Below are 26,791 nucleotides of genomic sequence, written 5' to 3'. Positions count from 1 at the left end.
GTTACTACAGGACATTGACTTTCAAGTATCTCCCTCGTCTACTCCCCTCCAAAACCTCCCCAACAACACCCCTATCACCCTCAGTCATCACACGGAACATACAACATTCTCCTGAAGCCTTGTTTTTAATCCTAAAAATTTATATGAGCTTCAAATATTCTGTCATAATGTGTCTATATTCATTGTGATATAAATGGTTCTCCCCACCTCCAAATCTTTCAGGAAAATGTAGTATGTTCATCACCTGGCTTTGAGGACACCAGCACACTATGTCATATATGGCCAGCTCAGTTGGAGAAGCACTTCTATAATGTTGAAATATCAGGTCCCAGTGAACTAAAAAGTAGGTACAAAAAGAATATTCAGCCCTAAAGCTCCATCTCTCTTCCTATTACCTTGGTACTCATTCATCCTTCTAGTATGTGTGGGAAAAGTATTAGGCTGCAACTCTCAAGGAGAGGAGACCTCATCCTTTTAGTTCATGATACATACTGACTTCCCAGCCAGAGAAGAGCAGACCAATGCAATACAAAAGGAGAAGCCAAAAGGTTAAGACACCAAAAGAAGAACAAAGAGTTACCTAATACGGAAATATAAAAACTTTTGATTTCTCTCCATTCCTAGTTTTTAGTTCTCATTTCTTACTATTACTAGCCATTTGCAGTTTTTTATTCATTAAAGTACTTCCTTAGGAATTGAGTCTGACATTCCCCTAGAGGTTGGATTCTTTTTTTTTTTTTTTTGTTCCGGAGGTTGATTCTGACCATGTTCATTCACCTGCATTTTGAACTTTTTTTCCATCAAAACGGAGAGCTTCACAGTTAACCACAGATACTGTTTTCTACAAAAGGGAAATAGACACAATATGCTATAGTCCTACCTAGAACATTAAGAGATTAATTCTCCATCTTTGCCATTTCTTCCATGAGTCAACCTTGGGCCAAGTGATAACTTAGCTTCTTAAAGTCTTTTAATTTTCTCCTTTGACAGTACATCTAGAAGTTACTAAATTGAATCTGGTCATTGTTTTGATAACTTTTTTTTTAACCACAGTCCCATTGTGGTAAAAAAAAAAAAATCACCTTTTATTTATTTGTCATCTCAAGTCATGATGTTGTAGTCACCAGGTCCATTAGACATTTTATGCAGTGCATAGCAGATAACAAAAAAATACTAAATCTGTGCTCGCCCTTGGGTGAGTGTAGGGGCTAGTGCATTGGGGATGGGTTTGGGTGGTAGGAATGTACTTAGGCCACCAGGAGCCTCTGCTGTACATTGGGGGGGCCCAACCCCCCAAAAGTCATGCACAACCCAGGCTATGCGATGGGGCACAAGAGGGACAGCCAGGCACCTATCTCATGGTAATGTGCAGAGTCCAAGCCTTTCTCCCCTGTGCCAGACTGCCTGGATGGGGATCTTTAGGTCCTTCCTGTGTGGCCTAGTCCAGCCTGCCCAAGTTCCAACAGTTCTATCAACAGGTTAGCTGGCCCCCTGGCCCCACATCCTGCCACCTGCTCGCCAAGGATCCCAGGGTGGGCAAGGGACCTTGGCCAACTCTGGGGTCAATACTGGGTCTCTAGGGAGGGCCAGTGGTGATCCAGAATGGGAGACAAGCCAATTTGGAAGCAGATTGGATCTAGCTTCATTCAGCATTGCTACTAGTTATTTCATAATGACAGAACCTAATAGATGCATTTTATATTTATGCGTCCAGCCTTACATGGGAGGATGGTAATTCCCAGAAATTCCTGGGGAAAGTTGCCATTGTGGAGAAGTTGCCTAGCCTTTTGTTCCAGAAAATCCAGCAGAGCACCATAGTTCAGGACCATTAGCCCAGCCAGACAGGCGTATCACGGACATAGTTGTGGACCAGCTCAAGGCAATGAAGATCCCATCATGGGCTTCCCCCAGATGTTCCCACTAAATAACATCAGTGATGCATGGGTTTGCACCAGTGGCATGTTCAGACTTGCCCTGCACCTCTTTGGCTGACTTCCTTCCAGGCTGGTGTTCTTGCTGTTTCCTCATCCTCCTCTTCCTGACACTATTTGCAAATGTCCAGGTGCTCGGAATACCAGACACAAAGGAGCAGGGCAGCAGTGGGAGCGGGTGCTGTGCGCAGCTACTCCAGCTTATTCTGTGTGATGTTTGAATGCTGGATTGCTTGCATCTGACTGAAGTGTTCTCCATTGTCTGCCTTGGAAAGACTTAAGTAATGCAAAAGGTTGTCTTTGTTTGTTTTTGTTTTAATCTACTGACAAGTTGCTCAGTAACCCAAAAAATGTGAAGGTGAAAGCATCTGCCTCACTGCTCAGATACTGATTTGTTTGGACGCTTCAATGTCTCATGATAAAACAATAACAACAACAACAACAACAACAACAACAAAACATGAAAATTTTCTTTAAAAGAAAAAGACAAGCCCAAACCTAGTAAAACAAAGAATGTGGTAATATCTCTGCTGGATAAGGGACCATATTTACTGTCATTTAAGGTTCACCAAACACAAGTTAATTCAATGACTCCAGGGATTCCAGCTAATAAGCAGAGAAGCCATAATTCAAATCCAAGTCTGATGGACCCTGCAAGGGAAGAAGTCCTTGATCATTTTACTGACCTGTGTCCCTCCCTTTAAAGCCCAACCCAGATAATCTAAGCTCTTAAATGTTCTTTTCCAGTGTAGATAATGTTCTTTCAATTCCTATTTCCCCAACAATGTATGCAAGTAAATGAAAAACCAAAAATAATTTTAAAAAAGGAATGGCCTATTAAGGAAGAAGAAAACCTAGAAAAGTAAGCCTTTGTACTGTTTAAGCCTTTTTTTCATTATTTTAAATTTGTTTTCTGAAAAGTAGTAAGAGAAAAAGACTAAGCAATTCTAGCCTCTGGCAAGACTACTTAAAGAAATCCCCTCATGTTGACTCTAAGATGGTGCATTGTTGCCTAGGTATATTTTCACCTTAGAATTACAGTACATTTGGGATGTCTGGGTGGCTCAGCAGTTGAGCGTCTGCCTTTGAGCGTCTGCCTTCGGCTCAGGGCCTGCCTGATCCCAGGGTCCCAGGATTGGGTCCTGCATTGGGCTCTCTGCATGGAGCCTGCTTCCTTAACCCTAACCTTCTTCCTGTGTCTCTCCCTCTCCCTCTGTGTCTCTCATGAATTAATAAATAATATCTTTAAAAAAAATTACAGTACAACTAGTCAGTCTTCTCTGCAACATAAAGTTCAGAATTCCAAGATGACTTTTAACTCTGCTTTTAAGTTATAAGAAGTTTAGAGGAAGCTTAGGGGAAATTGAAGAAAATTTGTTTGGAAAAGCTACTTCAATAGTAAATAAAAGGACTAGAGTGTATGCATGTGTATATGGTCAGAGAGGGTCTAACTCAACACAAAAGCTCCCCAGAGCAGCAAGGGAAGCACCTTGACCTTTAATAATGCTGACCAAAAGCTTTTGTCATAACATGTCAAAATTGTGGCTGATTGGCTAAGTACTTCTAAAAACCTAGAAACTCTGTCAGGTCAAAGTTGAAGTATGCTAACATAGACTCAGAAAAAAAAAAAAAAAAACTGTTTTTGCCTTTTAAACAACCAGACTTGTTAGATACTAGTTTTCCTTAGTGTCACATAGCAATTTCCTAAGCACCACATTTCTTTTAGGATGATACCTTACTTTTTTGTCATTGATTTGATCTCATTCCTGTTGTCACCATCACTGTCATCTCTGTTGTCCTGTAGTACCTCTTCCCATTTACCTTTTGTTTAGCGGACATGTTGTGTGTTGAGAATGATGCCTTATGGTTGGCTAAATTCATGTCTCTTACCACGTGGATTGTTACAATAACAGTACTTATGTTCTCAATGATTTTCAAAGTTACACAGCATGATACTAGAGAAAGTAAGAAAAAGGGTAAAAGTCAATTTTTTTGAAGAACATGACAAAAATAATATAGAACATAGAATATTAATATCCATTTTTATGATCAATTTCTAGTGTTATTAAACTTTAAAATTCTTTTTCAAGGGCTGTTCAAACATATTTGAGTAATTCTAAATTGAGCTATTTACATTTTACAGATTGAGTTTATATCTTCTTTCTCCAAAAAGAAAATAGACAAATGTCATGGTCTATTTTTATTAGAAAGAATTTTCTAAATGTGCTGGCTTTAAGAAACCAAGAAACAAATTGCTTATATAGTAGTATATCCAAGAGCCTTTCCAAAGGAAAGATAAATATTTATATTATTACTTGTTTACAATGTCTCAAAACCACTCATACAAACAGACATGACCCACAGTATGATTGAAAGTAATCTGGAGCACATTGTGTGTGTGTGTGTGTGTGTGTGTGTGTGCATGCACAACACACATATTTGTTTTTAATTTGTTATATGTATGCCTGTTTGAAACAGTTCACTCTCAGTTACTACTCACTGCATTTACAGACTGAAGACTTATTCATAAGGAAATGTATGATGTATATCCTCCGCACAGCAAAGGCAATGGCAGTTTTGAGATATGACTTATGTTCTAAGAACCCTTGGTGTGCAAATGGAATACATCATTCTGACAATTTATGAAAAATATATACAAAACAATATGTTTTCCATAAATATCTTTTTGGTAATATTGAAAATGTAGTTAGCATATTTGCAACATGCCCGCATATCTTATTTTATTCAATTGCCAGAACTAAAGTTGAACAGCATTGAAGCAACAAGGAAGAAGCAATGTGAGGTGAGGAAACTGACTTCAGTGCTGTGCTCCAGAATCTGTGTAGAAAGATTATATGACAAACAGAAGAATTCCAAGTTATGTCAACCTATGCATTTTTAACTTTCCCAATTCTAAATTAAAACTAATCAAATGCAGCTATTTTCTCCCCTACATTTCTAGAATGGCTCATGCACAGATCTTGCTGTTTACCCAAGAACCTTGCTCATAAGTAGACAAATATTTCTAAATATAAGATTCCAAGGTGAGTCGCAGCAGATGCCATGTGAAATTCTGAGCAGCGTAGATGGCCCATCAACAGTTAATTAAGTAGCAGGCTCTAAACGGGTGGGTTGCAGACCCAATGGCTGCAGTCAATTCTAGGGTCCTATAAAGAGGAAACCAAAACTTTTGGGGAGCTGGCCTCAGGGTTCTGAGACATCATTGGGAGAACCAGACAGCAGGTCACACACCTATACATACTCACAGGTACACGCAAGTCACAAAACAGATCAGAAGAATGATGTCAAGACAAAGACAGTGGCTTGGGATATGGGTAATGAGAGCTAAAGTCCTCAGCACAAATCTTAAATCTTTGTCAGCATCTTTAATCTTGTTTAATGCAACTGGGATGAAAAGTCATTAGCCTTTCCCATCTGTTCACATAATTATATAAAACAAACGTAGGAAAAAAAATAAAATAAAAAAAATAAAACAAACGTAGGGTCCACATCCTAGGGCTGAATATCCCTGTCTACACTCACTGGCCCCTAGGTGCTTCCCACCCCAAAATCTTTAGAGTACACTGTGGATATAAGAACAATACTTCATAATAATCAAGGCAAATTGTTTTTTTCATGAAAATATGCAAGTCAGTTAAGCTCTCTGGGCCTTGAGTTCTCCATCTGTAAAATGGTTCTATTAGCACTGGGGTAGAAATGTAGGAGGATAAAATTAGGTAATCCATGTGAGAACAGAGCTACATACATTATAATTGTAGGAAAAAAGTATAAGCTGTTGCAATGATGATGACGATGATAGTGTCTTCCTCAAGATCAATTTCTAATATATCATTACTTGATTATATAAATCAGTACCTGGCACACAATAGGCATTAGATAAATGTGTGTTGAAAGAATCAGCCTCTATTGAATATAACGGCATAACTCTGTGGGATGGATACTAATACATCATGTCACAAAGAGAATGAAGCTCATCCTAAGGGAGTTTAGATGAATAACCTCACTTGGCTAATAACCATTCAAAGTGGGTGAGCAGAGAGGTTTCCACTATACCCTCTTCTATAATGGATGTCAGTCCGCAGTCATTGGAGCAGGTCTCACTTGATCAACACAGCACACCTGTGAAGCAGAGAGCAGGTCTTTACTTCAGGTGTGAGTTAACTGATGTCCAAAGGGTAGAACATATTGGCTTAGATCCTTGTGTATGTCTTGGACAAATGGATCGTAAGTGAATTTTAGTGATGTGGGCACGGATCGGATTTCCACCATCTAAGTGATGAGCCTAACCCAGTGGACACCTCTGGGCAAATAGAGTGAGAGAAGTGACGTGTTGTGTTGCCAGACTTCATTATGGCTGTCATTTGGCCTCTAAGCTTTTGACACAATGACCCATACTATAAAAAGGTCTTTATTCCTCACACTGCCTACAACCATGAATATGCTATTTTGCACATTAAAAAGTACATCATTATGCATTTAAATGCATCTTCTTTCCCTTTTATTTATTTCTTACATTCTCCTGGAATAAGATGTGACAAGCATTACAAATGTTGCTCTCCTATTGAAAATATTTTTCACAATGACTTTGATGCAGTAGAATATGATTCTTCAAAACATATTAGGATTGCCAACTGTGAGAAGGGAACAAGAGGCAGCGCTGTCTACCTGGTCATGGATTATTCTTTATTAGAATACATTTGACAACAGAAAATATCTCTGTTTTTGAAAGACATATTGATAATACTACTAATATATAAATATAATAATAACTAAAGTTAATGTACTTAATATGCATGAGACATGCTCCAAGCAAATTACTCTTCATACAGAGATGTTAGTTAGTTCCCTGCTCTTGGTCACACAGCTACTGAGGAGCAGAGCTGGGGCTGAATGCAGGTGTCACATTCAGAGACTGTGTTCTCCTTGGTGGTTATAACACAGAGGCTATGCTTTGCAGGTGCTTAAGAATGCCAATCACTTGCAGGTGCCACCAGTTTGGCAGTTAAAGCACCTTCATGCCTCCATGAAGCAAAACACTGTGCATTAGCAGCTTTTATACAACATGGCTAGAACATACAGGCATGGGTGGAACATCACTGCATTTTTTTTTTTTTTTTGGTAAAACTCCTTTTGAAGACAAGCTTTACTATGACATTCAATATTCCTTATAAAAGACATGTAGGAAAACTCAGATTAAACACAAAGTGGCCTCTCCTCACTAATTAATATACTTCCTTTTATTAGAAGAGGGGAGCCATAAAACCTCTGATTTTCTGTTTCCTCCAGCTACTAGGAAGCTCTGTGAGAATACTTAAATTAATTGTAGAGCTTTACAAAGCTAGAATTTTTTTATTCTGATTATTTCTTTCTTTTACTCTCTATAACTTGACTCCATGTTATTTTCATTTTAATGTAATGCAAGTTAATGAAATACAATTGCTTTAATGTAAACATTTTTAGATTTTTTTTAGTGTATTTTAGTTTTCACATCTTGAAATAGATCCAGTCTTTCAGAGAAAGCAACCAAACTGGACTTTAGTGGGTGATTTTTGTTACAACTTTGGTGGAGTGAATGCTCTAATTTTAACATTTGCATTATTCACTGTCCTGGACAGACTCACTGTTTTCCAGAACCCTAATAGGTATAGATGTGTTTGAGAAAAGATTATAATTTTATTTGACATCTTCCAATAGACTACTCTTATATTTCAAAATTATACTGGAAATGTTACATGAAATCCGAAGGGATAATAAGACTATTATCAATTATAAAAAGTCATTCACATAAATCAATCACATTAGATTATAATTATAACCCTTATTCACATCAGGCCAATAAAAGGGTTGATCTTTGACATATAGCTCTGGGCAAAATTGATCCAAAGTCCTAACTGCAGTATAAAGGCTTTTTGAACAAAAACATAATATGTGAATTGGTTCTTAAGGAAATACGGAGAATTATTGGGCAGACTTCATCAAGATAAAAGGATACTTGATGGCATTTACAAAAACCAGAGCTCTTGACTCATTTAAATATTAATATGACACATAGAACATTTAGCATCACGTTTCTAAGTATTAGTATAAAAAGTTCAACAAAAGGAATACCAAGTGCTTTAGGAACATATATGGATTCTTTAGGAATTCTTCCTAATTTGGTAGAAGCTAAAGTACTTCATTACAGACTTTATTGTTATGTAATCTGAAAGCAACACATTTTTAAAGGGAAAAAGAAATAAAATATATCTCAGTGGGCACCTATTATTTTATTTTCTTCTTTATTATTTTCCTATTATTCTTTTGTTTTATTATTGTATTTCCCTATTATTATGTTCTCTTATTTTTGTTTCCCACTAACAAAAATAAGATATCTGGTTCATTGAATAGAAAAAATACAACTTTATATTTTTTCTCCATTAATACTCACAGTTCAAAAGTTAGAAGTCACAAAATTCTAATATACAAGCCTCTTTATTACGATAAAGCAGAAAGAAAGCCCAGAGAGACACAAAATATACCATGTGACCTGGCAGGTCATGTGACTTAGAGATTTTATTGCTATTCAGCAAATTTTAATACTTAACACAAGACGTGATAACTGTAGGACATAAATGTTTTTCTTAGTTAAAAAAAATTGTTAACTTAAAATAACTAGAACTTGGTGGAGAAAATGAGGTACTTTCCAGCATAAGAAAGTCTCATCACCACTTCCCTGGTGGAGGAGAGGTAGTAGGACAATAATGGAAACAGGACAAGAAAGGGAAAAAGGACCTACTTTGAATCCAGTCATAGCAAACAACTTCTATTTGAAGCTATTTAGTTGCTATTTTTCTCCAGGGGGGTACTACACTCTAAGTTCCCACAAATTCTGCCAATAAATGACTGTGAGGTCCCCTTTTCTATGTAACACTGTTCAAATGTTACCAATTGTATGAGAAATTAATCAGATAGTGATCCCAACCCAATTCAGCTGATGAACCCCATAGGAATAAAAAAACCAATTAGTATTAGCAAATACAGTTTATCAGAGTGAAATAGGCAAAACTTTTCTGTAGCTAAATAAGCTACATAAGCTTTTATGTATTTTCCCCTTACTAGGCGAAAAGCTACAAAAAGTTTTAAGCCTTGAGTGCAAGAATTCCAAACCTAAGAATGTTTCCTACAGAAATGACCAGTGATGTGTACAAATAGATTTTGACAAGTAGGTACAACAGTGAAAGGCTGAGACAATACGAATGATCAGCAGCAGCAGTTTATGTATCTAAGACTATGTGAACACTGAGTACTTTCAGCAACTAACAAATGGTGACATAGAAGAATATTCATGAGATATTTTTATGTGAAAGAAGCCAGAGAGAAATTAACAATTATTAATTATGACATATTAAAGTTACATTGGTTGCTATAATTAAAAAAAAATCTCGATGTTGTCAGGCTTTCAAAAATAGAAAACTTATTTCTTAACATGTAAAGTCACATTGTTAGGAAGCTTTCCCTCATACAATCGTTTAGGGGCCCATTCTGATAGAAATTCTGCTGTCTTCGACTGGCGACTTTCCTAGGTCCCTCGGACAATACCCAGCCAGCAACAGAGGGAAGAAAGAGTAGAAGATCATGCAGCATTGTATAATGGGCCAGTCCTGGGAGTGGCTTGTATTATTTCCACTCTCATTTTGTTAGCCAGAACGTGGATGCTGGGCCACACTAGGATATGTAGTCTAGATGTATCCAAAAATAAAATAGAGGATTCAAACAGTTTTAATGTACTTGCTCACCAGGTTTGGCCAAGGACCTCGACTTTGCCCCTGTGTGTGCGTGTGTGTGTGTGTGTGTGTATACATATTCATGTATGTACATACATTTTCCCTTAGGTAGTAGGATAATAACATTTTTATTTTCTCATTTATACCTTTCCATATTGTAATTTTTTCCAGAATTTTTATATTAATTTTATAATCAAAAAAGCTTAAAGAAGCTACCAATGCTGAGATTTCAGAGATTTCATTATGGAATTGCTTTATATCCCCCCCCCCAATTCACCTTAGTGTGAACATAAAGGTAAAGATAGAAATATCTAATTATGGAAAAATATATTTTCTATAATTAACCCGTATATGAATTGAAATTGAGTTTGGAAAAAAGAGTAAGGTTGTTCATCATTTAGAAATGCATTCTGGTATACTTTATATGTAACATATTAATTAGCAAAAGTATATATTTGTTTTATCAAGAAAAGGAGTATATGTATATTACATATGTAGCAAAAGTGTTCATATATTTTATATATTTATATATAACCTATATTATACATGTAACATATGTACATAATTCCAGGCACAGCTCCTTTGAACTAACAATGGAATGTTCCATTAGAAATGTTCACCAACAAGGGTCGCCTGGGTGGTCGCCTGGGTAATTTCAGCTCAGGTCATGATCTCAGGGTGGTGAGATCGAGTCCCAAGTTGGGCTCTGCACTCAGCATGGAATCTGCTTAAGATTCTCTCTCTCTGGTACACTCAGCTCACATGCATGTTCCCTTTTCTAAAAAGAAAAAAAAAAAGTTCACCAACAAGGTGTGTCTCTATCTCAAAGCACTGTCCATATCTTCATAGAATGGTGGTTAAAAACAGTATAAAGGGGGACAGAAAAAAAAACTGTGCATGGAAAAAAGGGTACATTTTAAGAGATCAAAAAGTCTTCTCCAGCATTCTCTGAGTCAAAAGTGCCAAGTAGAAACAATAAGGTTCTGAGAAGCAAGAGAGAACATGGCATGAGAATGTCCCAAATGAGGCATTCAGCAGAAGTGACCACATGGCAGCCATCCTCTCAATGCCTGGGGGATAAATCCAATCTCCTCAGTTGGGAAAAATGAAGTGGAAGTTTCACACATCTTTCCCCACCTGCTTCTTAAAGTACCTACATCACTTGCTTTCCTATGAGATCTTAAAGAAAAGCAATAAAATATAAGCCCCAGAGGGCATAGAAAAGATCCTGAAGACCCAGATGGCTTGCCTTTATAGGACTGACCAGCCAGACTGATTTAACTGTGAATAGAGGACACGAAGTACAGAGAAGACTCCTTTCCCTTTACTATATTACTTGCCCTTGTCCTGAAGGGCAGAGAAGCTACCACTTCCAGATATGGCCAACTTCACCTTGGCTGGTGGTTTTGCTTTTAACATAACCCTCCTCTTTGTGGAGACCATGTCTATACTGTGCTGGAGTCTCAACCTGACGAGCTCCCAGTAAGGGAAAGAGAATTAAGGGGATCTGGCGGACATGGAAAATTTAAAGTCATGTCTGTGGGCAAGGTCTCTGGTACCTGCTGTCATGGGGATCTTTGAGAAGAATTCGACCCAGAAGGCTTTCATCTGTGTGGGCTTTGCTTCTGCCCTCTCCAGAGAGCATCAGCTCATATTTTGGCAGCAACCATTAGACTTTTTTTTTTCTTTTTCAATGTTAAACCTTTTATACGTCTTTTTTCATAGAGTATTAGAAAAGCCAATAAATGCAGAGAAAAATCCATCTGACATTTGGAAAGGAACATACTGTACTGTTTTATTTTCCTTCTTTTAATTAACACTAGCACCTGCCTGTCTCTTTGCGTGGCTAGCCCACCACAGACTGATTGGTACAAAGTTATTGTGTGTGATCTCGGTAGGCAAAGCCAGAGGGAGGCCCTTAAAACAGTGGCTGGTTTGTTCCCTTGACATGAGTGATCCCACACAGAGATGAGAAAAATAGATAGGTGATCTATCCCCATGGCCTGGACTGGATTCTCTCTGGAATCTGTGAAGAAACAAGTAGATTTAAGGGCAGTGGTAACCTCTTTACTGCAGGGGGGGAAAAAGTTGAACAAGTTATACATTGGAGGTAGCTGTGTAGAACAAAATGCCAGAAATTGTTCTTCTAAAATTATTTAAATGTAATTATTGTCAGTATGGTGCAATTAACTTCCTGGGGAAGAAAATGAGGGCACACATATTTAAGAGAGAGGTATCCTGATTTGTGCATACTTAGTATTATTATGTGTATGACCCACACAAGCTCTGGGGTTGGGGGGAAAGAACTGACCCAGCAAGGAGACAGAAAACCACATAAAAACATGTGTTTACTTTTAAAGTTCATTCCTATTAGCCCATCCAACTTACAGTTTCTCTTTAAAGTAGGCTTTATAGACAAATGGATACTAAAAAGGTTAATTTTCCAAGTAAACATTTATCTTTAAGTAGAGTATTACGGAAATGCCAGTTCCTTTTGCCTTAATTTTTCTTTAATTTTGGCTATAGATATTGGTGTACTCTCTCATGGACAGAAGAATTTGTGTCTTTTCAGGGCAACTGAGTTCCCCAGGGGGTTGCCTGGGTATGTTTCCGTCCAGCAGGATGCTTAAACTCATAGCTGATTTATATTTCGCATACAGCATTCAAAGTTCAGGCTTCCTGTGTCTCTTCAATCATGGGAGATGCTGGTGTCTTTAGTTGCCAGTTGTGTGCATTTTGAAGCTGGGAGAAACCAGATGGCAGGACCCTAGGAGCCAGGCAGGAATGGAAACCAAAAACTATGAGTTCTGTTCTTCACTCAGCCAGTGACTCAAGCTGTGATCTCAGACAAGTCACTTAACCATTATTAACTCCTTAATTATTCCATCTATAAAAGAAAGCTTAGTGAAACATGAGGCAATATAAAACTTCAGAGAGAAAATTATGAACCTAGGTCTATTTGAAGAAGCATTTGTGAAACATTGTCAAAGGTGAGTCAGAAATTGTGCCTTGAACCGCTTTTTCATACAGTTACCTGTCTCTGGGCTGGAGAAGGATTTGGAATTCATTGGGTTGTGACTTTCCCCAATGCTTCATCCAAGTGATGCTATACAAGACTATCTCAGAATATTAGATATTTTGCTTTCCTCTGAGGAAAAGTTTTAGGATTATTTTCAATATCTTAAGTAAGACTTAGTTCTCAACTGAGAATATACAGGTTTTCCTCCATATTTCTACAAACTTGTACCAGACACTTGTTATAATAGTGCACACAGTAGTTTTTAAAAAATTAATAAAGGTGAGGACCTCAGAGTATAAATTAGATATGGAAATTGTTATCAGCTCGTTAGTCTACGGGTATGATTCTCGGTTTGGAAATTGTTATCAATCCTTTGTATCAATTTAACTAGCTTCTACTTTACCCATAAGTAGGGTTGATACATACAAACATGGGATGCCAGTTAAATTTATGTTTCAAATAAATGATGGATTATTTTGTAAGTATGTCTCATGCAATGTGTGGGATATACTTATATATTCTTTGTTTTTGTGACATTCAAATTTTACTTGGCATCCTGTAATTTTAACTTACTAAACCTGGCCATCCTCTTTGTAAGTCAAGTTTTCACCTTGAAAACTGTTCTAATTGCTATTTTGTGTCACTGCACCTCCTCTTCTGAGGTGGCCTTGGACCCTTGACAGAACACAGTAGGAACAAACCGAGGACTGTTGGAGGGGAGGGGGACGGGAGGCTGGGGTAACTGGGTGATGGGCATTAAGGAGGGTGCATGATGTAATGAGCACTGGGTGTTCTATGCAACTGATAAATCACTGACCTCTTCTTTTAAAACTAATAATACATTAATAAACTGAATTTAAATTAAATTAAAAATAAAAGGAATCCTTGACAAAACCAAGGAGAAACTTTTTTGCTTATTTGTCCTTCTCTCTCATCCTGGAAAATAAGTTCTCTCAGAGCAAAGAACCACATTACATTTGTACCATTACTTTGAAGCACAGCCAGCAGTGCACCAGTTCTTAAACATAACCTGTGTGGGTAAGACAGTAATTCCCAGTGACACCATCTCAAGTGCTGTCTCGGGCCCCAGCCTTCTCTGCCAGCAAATTATAGGCACTTACCCTGGAAAGAAGGCAAACCGACCAAAGGAAAATGTCTCACCTCCAGTTTCAGGACACGAATGTGCATTGGCATTAGTTACCAGAACTCTTGCAAATATTTTATTCACATTAACAGTTATAGCACCAAAGGCTGAGTGTGGCTTGCATTTTGTGTGATTTTTTTTCACTTATTTTTTCATGTATACAGCAAATATTTTTTACACATGTATGAAGTGCTTGGCCACTATTATTTATATATCAATATATATCATATATATTCATATGTATGTATTCTGCAGTGTTGAGCAATAGAGAAGAGTGGGACTCTGGAATTAGAAACAGATATTTAAAATTCACTTTTGCTTCTTCCTAGCTTCTAAGGCTGGTTTTGCTTCCTTACTGGCCTGGTGTGAAGATTAAAGAGAGAATACTTTTAAGACAGTTACCTATCTGGGCCAGAAGAAGAACTTGACAAATGGTAGCTGACATTTTTTGTTAGTACACATCAAGATTACCACTTTTAAATGACACTATCTACATCAGTTCATATATGCTTTCTTGAGTAGACGTGAAAGAGGTTGGGTTCAAGGTAGGATTTCAGTGTAACTTCAGGGACTCCTATGAAACAGCCACACACAAACACAGAGTCATGTGTCACCTGCCACATGAGAGGAAGTGAAACAAGAAAGTTAAGAATGGTCCAGTAGAAAGAATGGCTCAAGAGTTGTGTGCACTCAGACTGTGGCATGACATTGAGGAAATTCCTCAACCTCGTGGAACCTCAAGATCTTTACCGGCAAAGAAAACATATCAACTTTGCTGTGAAAGGTGAGTAACTTATGAACCTAGAGTGCCTGGCCTCGTGTCCATCACCTACACAGAAGTCACTGAATAAAGATGACTTTCCTTTTTTCTCCTCCTCCCTTTCCTTGAAGGGATCCTTTGCTCTAGTCTTGGTATCAAGCTTACCCATAGTGACAGTGGGGTTGCTTAAACCCACAATGAACCCCTTTGAACAGGACCTCCCTAGGGTTAGTCACTCAGCTGAGTTCATATTCTCTGGACCTTTTTCACCTTAATATTCTGGGGCATAGTTTGTCGCATGTTCATTAATTTTCATACTAATGTAGGGCCGTGAAAGTCTGGACATACAACTTATATTACCTCTTCCCAAGCCAATCTCACTGGTCCATCCCTGCAATTTCTTGCACTGAGCTCAGAGCCAGCTCCTCCATCTCCTTTCTCTTGATGCGTAATCATCACCAATCAAAGTTCCAAACAGGTAAAGCCTCTTCATCTCACTTCTAAACACCCTATTGACTCACTGATTTGTTAATTGTTCCAAGTGATTCTGGGTCACTTTTATTTCTTTTTTTTTTTTTCTTGCTTCCCTTTGTCCTCAGGCTGAACTTACCTGCTGACGTATGATATAAATGTACATATAAACCCAGTAGTTTTTAATCACTCTGATCTCCCAAAGGTTATGCTTAAGTCATATAAATTTTGGGGGGAGTTTTTTATGATGTTTTGTTTTTGGCACATACAACTTAGATGTTGATAGCATAAAAGGGTCACAGAATGAAAACAAAATATCAGAGAGAGAAAGAAAGGCAGAGAGAGACAGAGAGGAGAGAGAGTGTGAACACCTAAAATGCTAATACACTTTAAAAAGAAACAAATTAAAAAAAATAAAAAAAAAATTAAAAAAAATTAAAAAAAATAAAAAATAAAAAAAATAAATAAATAAAAAGAAACAAATTTAAAAGAGAAAGGAAAAGAATTTTCTTTCACCCCCATCTTTAATCTTTTGTATTAAAAGCACTATTCATTCCTCAATGAGTATGTTCCTTTTGACACATTTTAAGATTTAGGATATGTGTTCTTAACTATTTATAAAGATGCATTTTTTATTCTTGTTAGAAGAACTTCAGGTAATTTCCTTACACTTGATGTAGCAAAACCAAGATATTAAAGTATTTTTGAAAGACTAGGAATAGATCCAATTACTGCTTCTTCTGACAAATAATGGCCAATTTGTGCCTATACTCTGAGCACTAAATGTCATTCTCATTGCATATATTTTTAACAGCATGGCCTTTCATGCAGGAAAAAAACAACAAAAGCAAATTAACAGTAAAATAATAACTATTTTTACTGAGAAAACAATAACAAAATATCATCATTGCTTTGTATTGCCCAACATCTTCCTGATTTTTTATAAAATAGGCACAGGCTTTCACTTTGCTGTAATCCCTGTAAATGAGAAATTTGGGAATGCTTCTAAGTTCATCCAGGTTTGTCTCTGCTAGTTTTTAGTATACAAAACATGATCAAATTTTCTATGCAGAATTGAGAAAGTACCCTTAACTGAGTTTTTTTTTTTTTAGTCAGTAGACCGAAATTCAGTCAATAATGCTAATCCCCAATGTTCAGCAAATACTGTGCCCATGGTGATTGAAAGAGAAAGCAAAGAATTTGGGAAGGAAGGAAGGAAAGAAGGAAGGAAGGAAGGAAGGAAGGAAGGAAGGAAGGAAGGAAAAGAAAGAAAAGAAAAGAAAGATGAAAGAAAAAAGAAAGAAAAAAGAGTACCCTTTTAAAAAAAAAATCTGTCAGCATCCTCTCACCTACCTGTAGATATCTATGTGGATACGTTCATTCCATCAACCTCTGATCTCACTATCAACCGTATGTCCAGGGCAGTCCTGAGCACTTGAGGTAAAACAAAAATGTCCCATTCATCCTCCTTAATTTAACTCACAACCTCAAGGAGCACTAAGTATAGTCACATTTTTTTTTTTTTTTTTTTTTATGAATGGGAAGACTCTAGTAGCTTGGGAAAAAATCCTACATTCAGAATTCTTTAGGTGTCCTCAGATGGCCTATTCAAATTACACGTAATCTGTGCCTTGAGCCAAAAAGGCATACTCTAGAGACTAGGGACACATGTCAAGGAAATGTTGGCCACTGCCACAGGATAGAGGTCTCTAGGAAGGAGTTTACTCTAGTGGTGAGGCATGGACTGTAGCAATCAGTTCAGCAGTACAGAAACATGGCCAATGGCACAAGTTATTTAATGTTTTTCTGCAAGAGTAATATTGACGTATTTTGGAAAACATAACTTTGCTTTCCATGTTCATAATAGTTTTATCTGAATGAATTGTTCAAAGTATCTTATTGAGACAACGAGCAGAAAACTAGTGAATATTTTGGTTACTTTATTGCCTGTGCCTACAGGACCAATGATATAACCTTGCCTCTCATCTGTGACCCATAAAATTCCAAAACTTCCATCCTCTTCACAGTTTCACTGCACAGACAAGTCAATGATTATTGTTAACTTTCTATGCACTAACCACTTGAAAATGGCATTTTCTGGATCTCTTAGAAAATTAATGTTTAAGATTATGCTTTTGGAAATAGAAAGGTCAAGGACTTTCATAATTTACTTCTCATATTTCTCATAAAATAGTTACATTCAAAGACTTCTTATACTTTATATGTGCATTAGTTTTATAAGGCTGCCATTCAAAGTGCCATAAATTGGGTGTCTTAACAGAAATATATTTTCTCACAGATCTAAAGGCCAGAAGTCTGAAATTAAGGTGTTGGCAGAGCCATGTCCTCTGGAAGGTTTTAGGGGAGAATCTGTTTTGTGCTTTTTCTTCACTTCTGTTGGTTGCCAGCAATCCTTGATGTTCCTTGGCTAAAACTATACCACCATACTCTCTCTCTGCCTCCTTTGTCACATGGTGTTCTTCCTGTGAGTGTCCTCTTCTCTTCATCTAAGGATACAAATCATATTGGATTAGGGTCCACTTAAATGATCTCCTTTTATCTTGATTACATATGCAAACATCTTATTTCGTAATAAGATTGCATTCTGGAGTATTAGGAGTCACGACTTCAATATATCCCTATAAAAGACAGATTCAATCCATAACAACATGTAATGGTGATGTCACAGTTGTCTTTAAATTGGTTTGGGGAGAAAATTGGTCATCCACATTAGCAAATTATCTACAGAAGGAACAACTATCCTGTAAACCAGACATTTTGAGTGTTTAATACGTAAAACACTGAATAGAGACAGATGACTCCTTTTAGGAGTAACATGGTGAATGTAGACATTTCAAATCAGACACCTTGAGGCTTTGGAGTTTAAAATTAATCTGAAGATTATAGATGGAGAAATAGTGAATAATTTCAAAAAAGAGAGCAACATGTTAAAAAATTGATTATAGTACTAAGAATTGTGAGAAGAGTGTGAAGTAGATTTATAGTTGTGTTGCTATTGTTGTAATTTTACAGTTTTTTACTCTAAAATTGCCACCATATTTTGTATCTAAAAACAATCAATCACTATCTATACTAGTTCCCTAGTACAGATACCTATATCTGTACTATCTATAACAAACTACCACAAATGGAGTGGATTAAAGCAATGGAAATGTGTCCTCTCACAACTCTGGAGGATAGTTTAAAATCCAGTGTCAGCAGAGCCAGTCACTCTGAGACCCTTGGTAGGATTTTTGTTTGCCTCTTCCTTACCTCTGGTGGTGGCCTCAGCCCTGGCATTCCTTGACCGGCAATTTTATCAGTCCAGTCTCTGCCTCTATCATGACCTGGCTTTCCCTCTGTGTGTCTGTCTCTTCACCTATTCTTATAAGGATACCCAACATATTTGGTGAGCACCTGCCTTAATCTTACCTTGATTATATCTGCAGAGACACTATTTTGGAATAAGGTAATTTTCACAGATACTGGAGGTTAGGAGTTCTACACAGCTTTTTGGGGGACACAATTCAACCCATAACAGTCTGCCTTCTGATTTGCAGTGCTACATGCTCTCTCCCATAACAATGTAATACAAACTAATGTGGATTGCATGAGACTTGATCACTTGATATTTTGAGTGATGTTTTGGGCACCAGTGAGATACTTTCAACATGCATTTTAAAAACCATATTTTGAATAAGACATAGCACTTAGCCTATTTGGAACTGAGAGTTCTTCTGGATTGTGCTGATCTGGAGAAGTGCCACTGCTAACCATTCTCCCATCATTTCACAGGGTCCATGTGCTACGTAGTCATTTTCTTAGGTAAAATAAATTAAGCTGAATTTCATTTAATAGATTATTTTGAAGATGCCTTTTCTTTCAAGTAATTGGAAACATCAGAAGGTACCCAAACTGTAGTTCAGACTTATTGGTACCAGGAATATCTTTCTGTAGGAATGAATATCTGACTATATGTTAGAAATTAAATGATCCGAGTCTTTAATATTTTTCTCCTGAAAAATTCTATATTTAATTCTGCCTTTTGCTTCAGTTGCTTATCTTATCTTAAAAATGCTTTTAATGATGTATGTAAAGCAGAAACATTACCAGCTCTGAAAATAGCATAATGATAAATTATTTTGTTATTAGAAGAGGCATCAGATACCTTTGAATAATTTCAATATACCAATTATTTTTAAAGATAAATAGAAGGATATTTATTTTCGAAGATTTTATTTATTTATTCATGAGAGAGAAAGAGAGAAAGGCAGAGACACAGGAATAGGGAGAAGCAGGTTTCATGAGGGAAGCCTGATGTGGGACTGGATCCTGGGACTCCGGGATCACACCCTGAGCCAAAGGCAGATGTTCAACCACTGAGCCACCCAGGTGTCCCAATAGGAGGATATTTTTGAATGCATTCTAAAATTTTGTGGTAAATTTCTGAATCCTTTCGGACATGAAGTTGAATAACATTTGGTAAGATTTCCATTTGCACATATATTAATTATTCAACAAATATCATGCAAATTACTTTCCTCAAGAATTAGAACTTTGCTTCTTAGAAATTTGGGTTTATAGTATGCAGATAAGAGGCATCAACCTGATCTTTTTTCTTCTGGTCCACAGGGCCCTCTGCTTTCTTCATATAGGGCCATCTCATGAATTGTCACAAGCTCCAGCCTTAGGTGGCTTCCTCAGTATCTCAAAGAGAATTGGATTAGGTTCTTTCCAGGCTGTGAAATGCAGAGACACTACCTAAATCAGTTTTGAAATACTTGTGGATAATCTTGCTTTATAATAACATACCTGGACAGTTAAGTGTTGAGACAGAGCTTAATGAAGAGGGTGTACGAAACAGCAGAAGGCGCCCAGGACAATTCAGGCATGAAAAATTATACAGTGATCCAGAGTGGCACACCTGCCTCCATTCTGGGAACAAAAACTGTGTGTGACTAACCAATAATCCACCCCAACATTTACAAGGACAATTAATTAACTGGGAATGCATGATTCTTGAACACAAACTTGTTCTTATTCAATGTGAGTCATGCAATACAAATTAATGTTGTCTCGTAGACTTAGAATTTTTATGAGTCAATGCCAAAATTCCTACAGTCCCCCATTGCTCCATCCTTTCTTAGAGGAGCAAATTGAATGTGAAGAAATCTCATCAGGTCATGTCAAACTTCACTCAAGACTCAGCCCATCCAGCCTGTGCCACAATTTATTATCATATACCCTAGCTCAGTCATTATGCCCTTAGGTGTCCAAAGGTATTTAGAAAACAATGAGACAACTTCATTAAGATTGGCACATTACCAGAAATCCAGATGCGGAAGGCAGCGTGCACAAAAGGTCTGGCAATACAAGTATCTGGTTCATTAGACACCTGAGTGGAGCCAAGAGCATCCATCGGGAATGCATTACCCAGTGTCCATGATTTAGGAGGGGACAGTGCAATAGCATATAAAAGGTGACTGCTCAGATCCCTGGGTGGCGCAGCGGTTTAGTGCCTGCCTTTGGCCCAGGGCACGATCCTGGAGACCCGGGATCGAATCCCACGTCGGGCTCCCAGTGCATGGAGCCTGCTTCTCCCTCTGCCTATGTCTCTGCCTCTCTCTCTGTGTGTGACTATCATAAATAAATAAAAATTTAAAAAAAATTTAAAAGAAAAGGTGACTGCTCAGTTAAGTAAGTGATGGGGACTGATATTTATTTTAAGGGTGCTTGGCAGTCCTTAAGCCCTTTCTTCTACATTATCTTATGGGCCCTCAATAGCAATTCCCAAGGTAAGCTCACGTGTGCTTCCGTCAGAATCAGCAACATGTGGGTGGTGACCCTAGTGTGTAAGGGCCAGAGCCGGGACTAGTACCTAAGGTTTTGACTCAGGCACCCTAAATCTTCCGGACTGTTGGAGAAAACAGTATAGGGATAACATTCCATTAGTAAAGTAAAATACAGACATTTTAGTCCCATATGGAAATATGTTGTCTTGATTATTCAGATATTTTTAAAAGATTATTTATTTATTTGTTCATAGAAACACAGATAGAGAGAGAGAGAGGCAGAGACACAGGCAGAGGGAGAAGCAGGCTCCATGCAGAGAGCCCCACGCGGGACTCGATCCAGAGTCTCCAGGATCATGCCCTAGGCTGCAGGCGGCGCCAAACCGCTGCGCCACCGGGGCTGCCCTATTCAAATATTTTTAATAACAGTTACGTTTTCCAGATATTTTCATAAGATTTAAATTATCTAGAGATTTAAATAAATTCAATCTCTCTACGTATTTTAGTAACATTGATTTGGTTTGTACTGTAATAGCAAAATTGCCTCAATTCTCAAAATTCTGTATTAAACAAAATAGAAAATCAGCAAAGAAAGACAGCCAAATGCATGTGATTGTTAAACATCCAGAGTCCCTGGACTGCCCCAACTGTGTAAGGTGGAGTCGCTATAGCAAATCAGCAAGAGGGAATATATCTTTGGGTAAGTTATTTGGAGCAACTCAATACTGTCCAAAAAATATAATCAACTTAAATATATAAGGAAAGTCAGAGGATGAATATGTAACTTCTCACGGGCTTCTTGCCCAAGTCAACTTGTCACAAAGTCACCTCTATAGGAGTCACGGGTGGGAAAAGGAGATAGATGCTGCTGAGGGCAGGCCAGATGGGAGGCATGGATTGGCCAACTTCAAACAGTTACAAAACTCTCTGGCCCTCAGTGTTCTCATCTGTAAGATGAGGATAGCATTGTGATGAACTGCAAACTACAAATGGAACAATACTCCGTGAAGAGCCTGGTCCATGGTAAATGCTCAATAAACATTAGTTCCACAGTGATGATAATTGGACGTCAATGTTTAAAAATGAGTGGGACACAAAGATCTTTTCTCTTCTGAATGTGAAGCCTTTCTGTGGTACATACTCACACTGTGCTTTTATTTGTGGTTGACTTCCTCACCACGTTCTCCTGATGAGCCCATGGACACTCTCCAGTGTCTTCCTATTTTTGCAGAACTGACTTGTGCGATCAATCACTTCTCATAGTATGTGCTAAACAAATTCTGTTATATAGGATCATGCACCAGCTTTGAGCAATAGAATCGTGTGAAATGATTCAATTCGATTTAATTTAAACTTATATTTCCCCACACCACTCTGAATGTTTCTTCTTGGGATAAACAGGGAAACACTTTGAGAATATAATCAAAACTATGGTGAGTTGCATCATAAACCTATGGAATCTGACCCTGGGTTTGAAAATATAGTGCCTAAAACCCACAGCGGGTTTTGCAAAAACAGAGCTAAAAATCTGTTTGCCTCACTTTGGGCCATCAGTAATTTGCCAATGTTATCAGTATATAAGGTGGCAAAAAGAGAAAAAGGAATGTCAGTGGATGTGCTGTTTTTTATTTACTGTTTAAGGAAATCAACTTATTTTTCTTCATTTTGGGCTGACATGCACAATTGCTTTTCCGAAAAACTAGTTATAAAATTCACTATTATACATCAATGGCATATGTTAAGTTCTAAAGATTTTTGAGCCTCTGGCAGAGAATATAATTTTCTGATTCCTGAACTTAGGGCAGTTAGGCATCAATTTGAGAATTAGAGGAAGACAAACAGGTGAAAGTATGAGCACTTCACTTGACATTCAGTGTTCATCCTGGAGGATGCACAACTCCACAGAGATAGTGGCTTCGCCAGTGTCAGATGGCTCCCAAGGTTGTGCAAATTGGGTTTTTCACCTTTCTGTGTCTTTCTTTTCTTCATTCTCCTTTAGCCCATCAGTATCTTTGTCTTCCTGAAATCCTGACCTAGTATCTCAATCCTTCAGCATCCTCTCCATTGCTACACCTTTCTCGCTTCTATAGGAGCTAAAAACCTTCCCTCTGGCTTTTGGATGATGATCGCTCTTCTGGTATTGACCCAAACTGGAATTAACAGGGTCTCTCACTCAGCAAGCTGGCAGCCTACATTGAAAAGCTTATTTAGACCTTGTTTGAAATAGCACAAGCACAGTGGGTTGGCTCAGCTTTAAGTCATGCAAATAAACAACAAAAGCTGCAGGGCTGATTTTCTTTGAACTTTAGGGCCCTACCTGAAAACCTCAGTTAGCTCCCATGGTCACAGATGGGTCAGGAATTTGATTGTCTAACATTCCTCCCTACACATGGCCTTCGTCATTATGATGAGATCATTCAAAGGAACATTCCACAAGCAATAGTTTCTAGAATTATCATCACAATATCTGTTGGCACTAGGGAATGGAGAATGCCTGTCACATCTCGAGATGGTCCTGGGTGCCTGGGTGTGGAAAACCCACAGACTAGATCCTTCTCAAACTTTGACTTGATCCAGACCTATCCAGGGATAAACACTGTTGACAATTGGAACAAAAAAATGAGGAGTATTAGACATGATGAGCTCTTGGATATTTTGTCACACTGATGTCTGAGCAGCAGTTGCAGAGAGGAAGACTGGCAGGGGACCAGATGGGGGATTGTTTAGGGACCCAAGCATCAGGCTGACACCCCCCTCTACCCCTCCCTCCCACCAGCCTCTCTCAGACACCCACTTGATCAGCTGCACTTACCTTCTGCCTACAGGCTCAGCCTTGTCCAGTCCCTGAAGCAATACTGGCTCAGCCTGGCTCATGACAGCCACCCCAAATTCAGGGCAGAAGGCTGATGGGGATATATGTGTGCCACTTAGTGTGGGTATAGGATGGGAAGCGCAGCTAGCCCAGTATGTGTTTGGGCAGTTGAGGGCATTCCCAGGTTCACAGAAAAGCCTATCTGCAGAGTCTGTCCCTGTGTGGTGTTTACTCTCTTCTCTCTCTCTCTCTCTCTCTCTCTCTCTCACACACACACACACACACACACACAAGTTCTTAGCAGAATACCATTTCTTCACAAACTAGGTGCTCTTAGCGCCCACATGGCAAGCTGGATACAGTATTCCAAAAATTCCAGCAAGGCAGGGGCGGGCTGGGGTAGGGGCTGTGAGTGGGCACTCCAGGACTGGGAGGGGTGAACCAGGCCCAGGAAATGAGCCAGGACAGAGGTCAGGAATGCAGGGTCAGATGGTGGGGAGCATGAGTTCTGGAGCCCCTTTAGCAATATCTAAACAACTCAAAGATAAAACATTGAGTGTTAGATGTTAAGTCCTGTCTCCCAGTCTTATCCCTCTTACAATATAGCAGATTGTATCTAACTTGCTGGAACTAATCTAGGGTGTTCCTAGCCTGATGTTTAATAGGATCTCAGGGAGCACCAGCTTACTTGTAGGAAGCCAACCTCCAAGTACCTGTGTACTGCTTCCTCTGCTTGTATGTGGGGCAGGTTGGTGGAGGTAAAGGGGCCTAGGGCCTCTGATGGCTCAGCAGTGGGGACAGAACCAGGCTTGGCCATCTCACAGTCACATGGGTAAGTTGGTAAAATCATTGATAAATGTAAAGAACTTCCCCTCAAAAATGTCTAGTAATTCCTGGTTTAAGACTAAAGTGCAAATTGATATGAAATGTAATTCACACCTAAGACCTGCTAAGAGGAGAAAATTAGTTTGATGTCATTTTAAAACACCAAGATATCATGACAAATGGGGTTGTGAGATGGCTTGGAAATTTTGGCGGAAGAGGCTTTAGAGGTTGGAGCCTGGGGTTCACGGTCCTGCCCAACAGCCATATGTTAAAATCTCCACCAACCGCTTTCAACAACGGCCACTCCTCCACCACATGTACTTGTACATGGACACCCTCCCAAGATATCCTTCACCCAGGAGACATCCAAAAACTTATTTTTGTTTGACTGAGATTTAAAAGATTATGTAGACCTTGTTTGTGCAACAACTATTGATCTAGAAATGTCAATAATTGTTAGAGCTATACTTTTTTTTTGGAAGATTCTATTTATCTACTTCTTTGAAAGAGAGAGAAGAAAGCGAGAGCATATGCATAGGCAGAGGTTGAGGAGGAGCAGGGGGAGAGAATCTCAAGCCGTCTCTATGTTAAGCATAGAACCCAACATGGGGCCCCATCTCATGACCCTGAGATCAAGACCTGAATTGAAATCAAGAGTCAGGCTGTTAACCAACCTAGCCACCCAGGCGCACCCTAAGATACACTCCTTTATAAAACCTGTATATGTGGGGGCAATGAGTTTGCTTCCTCACTAGAGCAGGAAATGGCAGAACTTTTAGCTTCAGAGAAAAATATCCCTGATGGTTTGTAGCTAACAATGGATTTACAAGGAATCTTAAGCCTAGAAAAAACAGAAGCTGTACTCTTCTCATGAGTTTGCCCAGAAAACATCTGCTTCTGATGTAGGGGATACAATAATTGGCCCTCATACTATCTCTAGACATTGGTCCAAAAATCTTAGCTGCTTAGGTTTGAATGAGTCAAAGCATGTCTATAAAAAAAGACTTTTTAAAATGCTTTATTATTTTGTAATTTTTCAACATGCTCCATGGGATGAATGTTTAAAACATGAAGAAATTGTCATATTATAATTAAATATCAAAAAGTATAAATTTACATATAAAATATAATATCATCTGTCAAAACTGCTATAAAAGAGTAGTCACTGGATCTATCCCAGCAGACTTCTGATACAAAGACCATGGTTGTCCAGGGAACAGAGTATTAATTGCATTTAATCTGTTCAAAAGCTGAGTTGATAACACCACACTAATCGAATCTAGATTTCTGCCTACTGTTACATTTCTTTCTTGTTCAGAGTGATATGTTTCAGATATATGTTCCACTCCAGGACAATTACCTGTCTCAGAGCTCTCAGCCTGTCAGGAGCTGTTAGTGACTATTGCTGACCATCTGCTTACGCCTCAGATGAAATAGGCATGGAGGCCCACTCATAAGAGGAATAGAAGAGAAATTTACAGAGCTTAGAACAAATGTATATATATATGGATTTATCTGAACAACTAATCATCGTCGAATAAAACTAGAAATCTAAAATATCACATTAGAAAATGCAGTCCTGAACATCTGATTTGCAAAAATTGTGTTTCTGTTTTAATAAACACATGCAATACTTAATAAACAAACACAATAGTGAAACAAACCACCTAACAAACAAGGCATAGAACTAATAGGTGGACAGATCCTACAATGGCATCCTGAGTCAGACCTCCAGGGTTCATATCCAGATGACGGCGCCAAGTTTCTTACGTATGCAGAGCTGTCGCCCCATCTGTAAGATTGAGATTTTTAAGCTACCAATTCCATGAGGTTGCTTGCAAAGTCTATAAAATAATCCACGTAACATTCTTAGCCTACTGCGGTCTACGTTGTTGGCACTCAACAAGCTAGCTAAATATCATTGTTACTATCTTATTGATTTACTTTGGGTAACATGAAAATTGCTGACATATGACATACTCTCAGCAATCAAAATCATATCAATTTTTCATTGTGTGATGTTTTACAATTGAAAGGGCACCTTACCCATATAAGTTGAGTTAAGCTCCACATGAACTCTGCAGAGTATATAAGTATCGAAACTAGTTTGGGAGACTCTAAGTGCTCTTTTCCTAATGATTTTCTGCTGGCTAGAATAGGAAACACAACATCCTGGAAAATTAAGGAGCTCTCTCAAAACACCAAGCAGCTCAAGGGCAGCAGCTCAGAAATGAAAAGTCAGAGAAACTCGCT

The 26,791-nt window shown here is 38.3% G+C and overlaps 1 pseudogene; it reads left to right on the top strand.

Annotated features, from left to right (window-relative positions):
• The first annotated feature begins 1,602 nt into the window (after positions 1-1,602).
• LOC121476824 lies at positions 1,603-1,992 on the top strand (annotated as a pseudogene).
• The last annotated feature ends 24,799 nt before the right edge of the window (positions 1,993-26,791 follow it).

The sequence above is a fragment of the Vulpes lagopus genome, chromosome 16 (assembly GCF_018345385.1).
Source record: "Vulpes lagopus strain Blue_001 chromosome 16, ASM1834538v1, whole genome shotgun sequence".
Taxonomy (NCBI): domain Eukaryota; kingdom Metazoa; phylum Chordata; class Mammalia; order Carnivora; family Canidae; genus Vulpes; species Vulpes lagopus.
The sequence above is the reverse complement of the archived record's forward strand: the minus strand, read 5'-3'. Positions and strand labels throughout refer to the sequence as shown.